General features: G+C 37.0%; 1 long non-coding RNA gene across 1 annotated transcript; it reads left to right on the top strand.

Moving 5' to 3' along the window:
- The first annotated feature begins 832 nt into the window (after nt 1–832).
- On the top strand, nt 833–6,467 carry LOC127504984 (uncharacterized). The gene is made up of 3 exons (XR_007927527.1): nt 833–998; nt 5,972–6,088; nt 6,198–6,467. It is a non-coding gene; the product is annotated as an uncharacterized LOC127504984 (long non-coding RNA).
- Nucleotides 6,468–7,356: the final 889 nt, after the last annotated feature.

Here is a 7,356-nt window from a genome sequence, read left to right as displayed (position 1 = left end):
TGTATTGTGAATAAAATATTGGCTCATGTGATTTGAAAGTCTTTTAGCTTTCATTTTATTCACATTTAAAAAACGTCCCAACATTTCCAGAATTCGGGTTGTAGAAGGTTCAAGTGGTGTGTGGAAGGAATTGGAAGGAAGCAGAGTATCTATTCTGTTGTTCTATCTGCTGTTGAAAACTAAGCTCAGAATCGATTCGAGAGAGAATCGATACATACGGAAAATATCAGAATTGATCCAGAATCATTTCTCGATTCGCAATGCATCGATGTATTGTCCCAGCCCTACTGGTTATTGTGCATTTAAAACACATTTAGATTTTTAGTAATAAAGAGGAAATTCTGTATATGTTAAATCTCACTCTTACATTCCTATTTTACTGAACCACATGCTGCACATGCTGCACTAACCTGATATACACACCTGATCTTTTTACTTTTTCATTACCACAAATATAAGTTTATATAAGTACAGTAAATGCTAACTAAATTAAATCCAAACTATGGAAGCCTGTTACTTTATATATTTAGTATATATCGGAGTGTGACTTTTATAGCTCATAACTGTATTTCTCATAATTGCTGTTCTATTCCACAGTTGCCACTTTATTTATCACAGTTGCAACTTCATTTCTCAGAATTGTGACTTTATATCTCACATTGTGACTTTTTCTTTTTTAACAATATCTCACCATTAGTTTTTTATTTATTTACTCTGAGGCAGATGCTGGCTTTCATAGGAAACATAAAAAACTAAAACAAAGAACAAACTGAATTTTCACACTGCCTACAAATATTCACACATATTTTGATTTTCCAGTGTTTGTTGAAGAAGCTGTAGAGAACTGCTCATCTATCTTCAAAAGAAGACAAGTCTGCAAATTAAGTCAACAACTTAGAAGAAAACTGTATCTTCATGGATGAGAGACCAGGGAAGCTCTTGGCTCTCGTGCTCGGCAGCAGAATGAAGATGTCACTTGTGACAAACTGGCTACTATGGTGAGTTCTCAGCCCATCACTTACATTGTCAGTGTGTGTGTTTATATACATCCATGTGCTTGTATACACAGGGCATGCCTGTAAAGTGAGATCTATGGCCACCCTGGGTCACATCAGGTAATCATTGCTTACTTTGTGAAGAGGGAACGCTGTCTGTCTGTTGTAGGAAAAGGCAGACATCAATAATTCTGGTAACATATAGTACCAAGTTAAATTAGACTTCTAGCTATAGGTTAAACCGAATGTTCATCTTCCCAGAGTTCTGTGGGTCTTGCTAAGCTGTTTTTCCTCCCACCGCTTGTCTTAAGCAACTTTCTTCATTGACTGTGATGGCAAGGACAAATGTTCACCCCTTCTCTACATTCTTTTTCTTTTCTTTTTTTCAGTCTACATTTCTAGTGGATTTTCTCTCTAGCATTGCTTAAAAAAATCAACTTTGAAATGCCAGCTATGATAAATGAGATCTGTCAAAATTGGCTAGAGTAGTGTGTGATTTTAAGTTTGCATTCATTTTTCATGAATTAAGCGTATTACTGGGAGAAATTTGACATGCAGTTGTTAGAAACACTGTAGCTTCAGGCATCTTGTCTATGTTGGTCCTTCTTCGTGGAATGGATTCATAGACAATCATAGTGACTTTGTTTTGTATTTGTTCCTAAATAAGACTTGGTTTTCAGCAGGAATTGAGATGTAGTCCAGCACAGCCTCCAAAAGTAGATAGAAATGTTGCGAGAGTGTTTACTGTAAATAGAAAAAATCTGAGCAAGAACAGGACAAAAGTTATTTGACCCTAACAGAGATTTCTTTGTGATGAGATTTTGAGATTTTTTTTTTTTTGATGTCATTGACCCACCCCAAAAAAAAAAAAAAAATTCTTTCACATTGTCATTATGAGGTATTATTTGTAGAATTTTGAGGAAAATAATGAATTTAATCCATTTTGGAATAAGGCCGTAACATAAAATGTGGAAAAAGTGAAGTGCTGTGAATACTTTCTGGATGCACTGTGTGTATATATATATATATATATATATGTTAGAGCTGCATGATTAATTGTAAAAAGACAATTATTAATTATTCATTTTTAAATTATTAAAATTATTAATGACAACAATTCACCCGTGTCTATTAAACCTTTGACAAAATCATACCGGACCATTCAAATAAATCTGTGTTTGTGCTGCCGTGCTGAGCCAGAGAAAGCAGTTTTGAACCACTCAGTAGTTATTTCTGTGTTACAAATATTTAAATTATCACAAAAGTACTGAGATAAAAGTTTAAAGTTAAGAAATAAACACTGATGTCTACGATCAAACGATCACAACATCGCAAACCACCTTTTGAAACTATCTTGGCGCTTCAAATAACGGTTGTATCTATTACATCTCACGCCACTAAATGATGAGGCAACAATTTTTTTTTTTTTTTTTTTTGACGGCGACACAAGTGACTGTTAAAAAATGTATTTGTCATTGAATTATTCATTCAAAAGATTTGTTCAAAAACACTGATTCATCCAGTACTGAAACAAGTTTTTATTAATGAGTCATTGAATGAATTCAAAACCATTTTTTTTTTAATAATCCAATCAAATTAATGAAACAATTTCCAACAATTAGAGTCTAGCAATTAACATTTTGTCAGAAGCTCTAGTAAATGACGTGTTATTTTGTTTAGTATATTCAGAATCGTGTAAGAATTGTGATCTCTATTTGAAACCAAAAAATCGTTATTCTCATTTTATCCAGAATCATGCAGCTCTAGTGTATATATATATATATATATATATATATATCCCCCATTGAAAAACCCTGCTCTAGAAGTCTATTTGAATCATAATACCAATCAACCGCTAGTTGTAACACTGTTAAGACCAAGACTATCCTGTCCCAATGCCACCCACAGCACAAAAACTAGAGCACATTCATTTGAGAAATTACTGATGGCCTTTGGCAGGCTGGTCCGGATTAGGTGATCTCTCAAGGGAGTGTCTGAGCCCTGCTCAGTATCGAACCACTATTACAGAAAATCTGGACTCATCCATGCGTTTCTGTTTATTTCCACATCTTTTTTTTACAGGCTGGTTTGTGGCTGTTTTCAATAGAAAGCATGCATGCTTCTCTTTAATGGCATTTAAGAAACCATTAGAGGGAAGAAAATTGCAATAAATTAGGAGTTATTCAGTAATGAGCTCATGAGTGAAGCACTCTAGAGTTCTTATTAATGACGGCTGGTCACAGACACTTAATTCAAAAACATTAGCTCTAATTCATTTGTTAATATTTATTAGAGTAGGCTCTGAAAGAGGAATGGTTTAGAGACGATGGACTTGTAATTAGGCTTGGGCTGAAAATGACTCCAAGTGACTTTCTGGCTCACTGGCAACTCCTCACCAAGTTCATAAATGAACCTCGGCTCCTCTGCAGAGCTCTGGGGTCAGTGAGAAGAAACAGGGGAACTGACCCAGATCAGCCCCCTGCAGATGTAGTAATGTTCAATATCAAAACATGACTGGATGAAGGAGAGATGAAGATAATTAGAGCTGGAATTAAAAAACAGCTTTAATTAGAGCAGGGGTGTAATGTATTGTTGACTGCACCACTTGAAATGTATGACACATTTCAGGCTTTTTTTTTTTTTTGCCACTGTAAAAATATGTATAAATGTACAAACTCGATTCCAAAAAAGTTGGGACACTGTACAAATTGTGAATAAAAAAGGAATGCAATGATGTGGAAGTTTCAAATTTCAATATTTTATTCAGAATACAACATAGATGACATATCAAATGTTTAAACTGAGAAAATGTATCATTTTAAGGGAAAAATAAGTTGATTTTAAATTTCATGGCATCAACACATCTCAAAAAAGTTGGGACAAGGCCATGTTTACCACTGTGTGGCATCCCCTCTTCTTTTTATAACAGTCTGCAAACGTCTGGGGACTGAGGAGACAAGTTGCTCAAGTTTAGGAATAGGAATGTTGTCCCATTCTTGTCTAATACAGGCTTCTAGTTGCTCAACTGTCTTAGGTCTTCTTTGTCGCATCTTCCTCTTTATGATGCACCAAATGTTTTCTATGGGTGAAAGATCTGGACTGCAGGCTGGCCATTTCAGTACCTGGATCCTTCTTCTACACAGCCATGATGTTGTAATTGATGCAGTATGTGGCCTGGCATTGTCATGTTGGAAAATGCAAGATCTTCCCTGAAAGAGACGACGTCTGGATGGGAGCATATGTTGTTCTAGAACTTGGATATACCTTTCAGCATTGATGGTGCCTTTCCAGATGTGTAAGCTGCCCATGCCACACACGCTCATGCAACCCCATACCATCAGAGATGCAGGCTTCTGATTTGAGCGCTGATAACAACTTGGGTTGTCCTTGTCCTCTTTAGTCTGGATGACATGGCGTCCCAGTTTTCCAAAAAGAACTTCAAATTTTGATTCGTCTGAGCACAGAACAGTTTTCCACTTTGCCACAGTCCATTTTAAATGAGCCTTGGCTCAGAGAAAACGCCTGCGCTTCTGGATCATGTTTAGATATGGCTTCTTTTTTGACCTATAGAGTTTTAGCCGGCAATGGCGAATGGCACGGTGGATTGTGTTCACCAACAATGTTTTCTGGAAGTATTTCTGAGCCCATGTTGTGATTTCCATTACAGTAGCATTCCTGTATGTGATGCAGTGCCGTCTAAGGGCCCGAAGATCACGGGCATCCAGTATGGTTTTCCGGCCTTGACCCTTACGCACAGAGATTGTTCCAGATTCTCTGAATCTTTAGATGATATTATGCACTGTAGATGATGATAACTTCAAACTCTTTGCAATTTTTCTCTGAGAAACTCCTTTCTGATATTACTCCACTATTTTTCGCCGCAGCATTGGGGGAATTGGTGATCCTCTGCCCATCTTGACTTCTGAGAGACACTGCCACTCTGAGAGGCTCTTTTTATACCCAATCATGTTGCCAATTGACCTAATAAGTTGCAAATTGGTCCTCCAGCTGTTCCTTATATGTACATTTAACTTTTCCGGCCTCTTATTGCTACCTGTCCCAACTTTTTTGGAATGTGTAGCTCTCATGAAATCCAAAATGAGCCAATATTTGGCATGACATTTCAAAATGTCTCACTTTCAACATTTGATATGTTATCTATATTCTATTGTGAATAAAATATAAGTTTATGAGATTTGTAAATTATTGCATTCCTTTTTTATTCACAATTTGTACAGTGTCCCAGCTTTTTTGGAATCGGGTTTGTATAAGTATGTATATATAGCAGATATTAAGCAGACATGCTACTAATACTTTAATGACTGGTAATTGACATGTAGTTGCAAAGTTACATATAGTATACTTAATGTCTACAGTGGACCATCGAAATAAAGTATTACCAAAAAATCTTACTGACCCCAAACAATTATATAAATACATTACTTAATACATAATTAATTGGTTTCAGTAGGGTAAACTTAAATTAAACAAATTAGTTCAGTATTTAGAACTTTCTTTTTCTTTTGAGTTTACTAAACTGACACATTTTAAATGATCTGAATTGTTTTAATGTTTTGAGTTTTATCAACTTGTTTTTTCATTCAGACAAATGTAAGTTTAACTGAAACTGGGCTAGGATTTCTATTTCCAAGCATGCTTTGCCATGACACTCAAAAGGGAGAGTAAATGCTAAAATTGTGACGTAGGCGAAAGTACCGATCTAGTGTCTAGCAAATGTGCAAAGACTAAGTCAAACGCCCTTTACAGAAAAAGGTAAAACAACGATGTCGGACGATTTTGAAGTTGGAGGAGAACGTTTTTTTTGCCCTACCACGTTACTTCCGCCTACATCACGCGTGACCTTTCTAACATGATTACGTGCGTGGAGAATTGCAGAGCAGTGCCAGATAAGCATTTGTGGTTAAAAAGTATATAAATTTTTATTATTTTTAGAAAATGACTGATTGTTTCCCTAGACAAGACCCTTATTCCTTGGCTGGGATCGTGTAGAGCCCTTTGAAGCTGCACTGAAACTGCAATTTGGACCTTTCGACTGAAGAAAGAAAGACATAAACATCTTGGATGACATGGGGGTGAGTAAATTATCAGTAAATTTTAATTCTGAAGTGAACTAATCCTTTAAACATTTTGATGTAACTAATTACCTCAATTTTTTTCGAATTTATATATATAAATCAAAAGGATGAGTTCCTGACCAGCAGCGAGAAGCAGAGCCAAAGATAACACTAACAGAAAGAGAATACAAGAGACAAAAGCACTGGTTATGTGACAGAGCGTTCTGGAGGCAGAGAGAGTGGCACTGCCCTGTTCAGTGACAGCGCTTGCTGTGGGGCTTCTGTCCCCTCAGACATTCAGGGGTGAAGGAAAGAGCGGAGAGGGGAAGGGGAGTAATCACTCCAGGGATGGCAGCGCTAGAGGAGGGCCGGCGACGAGCAGTCATTCCCATGTGGCTCAGGCCCATCAGCACAGTCAAAGTGAGGAGCACAGGGGGCACTTGTCTCCTCTAATCATACCACATCCTCACTGATAAAACCACGCACCGTGTCCACCACTCACTAGGCTCACACGCTGGAGGAGATGCAGACTAAGATTGTGATTTGTTTGTTCTCCTGTTTACGCTGGCTGGTTATTTGCTTGTTTGAAAAGTAGAACACTACTTAATGTCTGTTATAGCTAAAGTGCTATGAACACAGCGTGACAAAACAATGATACAGACGCTGTTAGAGCTATATTAAAGTTCACTTTACAATTAAAATTTCCTAATAATTTACTCACCCCTATGTCATCCAAGATGTTCATGTCTTTCTTTCTTCAGTCAAAATGAAATTAAGGTTTTTGAGGAAAACATTCTAGGATTTTTCTCCATATAGTGGACTTCAATAGTGACCAACAGATTGAAGGTCCAAACTGCAGTTTCAATGCAGCTTCAAAGACGACCAGACGAGGTATAAGGGTCTTATCTAGTGAAACAATCGTCCATTTTCTTAAAAATGTTTTATACTTTTTAACAACAAATGCTCGTCTTGCACTGCGATGCGATGCGCCATGCGTTGCGTAATCACGTTGGAAAGGTCATGCGTGACATAGGCAGAAGTACAGATCAAGTGTTTACGAAGTGAACGTGCAAAGATTAAGTCTAACGGCCTTTACAAAAAAGGTAAAACAACGATGTCGGACGATTTTGAAGTTGGAGGAGAAAATGAGATGGAGTTTTTCACTCTACCACGGTACTTCCGCCTACATCACGTGTGACCTTTCCAACGTGATTACGTAATGTGCATCGCAGAGCAGTGCAAGATGAGCATTTGTGGTTAAAAAAGTATATAAATGTTTATTTTTT

Source organism: Ctenopharyngodon idella, chromosome 22, assembly GCF_019924925.1.
Source record: "Ctenopharyngodon idella isolate HZGC_01 chromosome 22, HZGC01, whole genome shotgun sequence".
Classification (NCBI taxonomy): Eukaryota; Metazoa; Chordata; class Actinopteri; order Cypriniformes; family Xenocyprididae; genus Ctenopharyngodon; species Ctenopharyngodon idella.
This window is presented reverse-complemented; position numbering and strand designations above follow the sequence as displayed.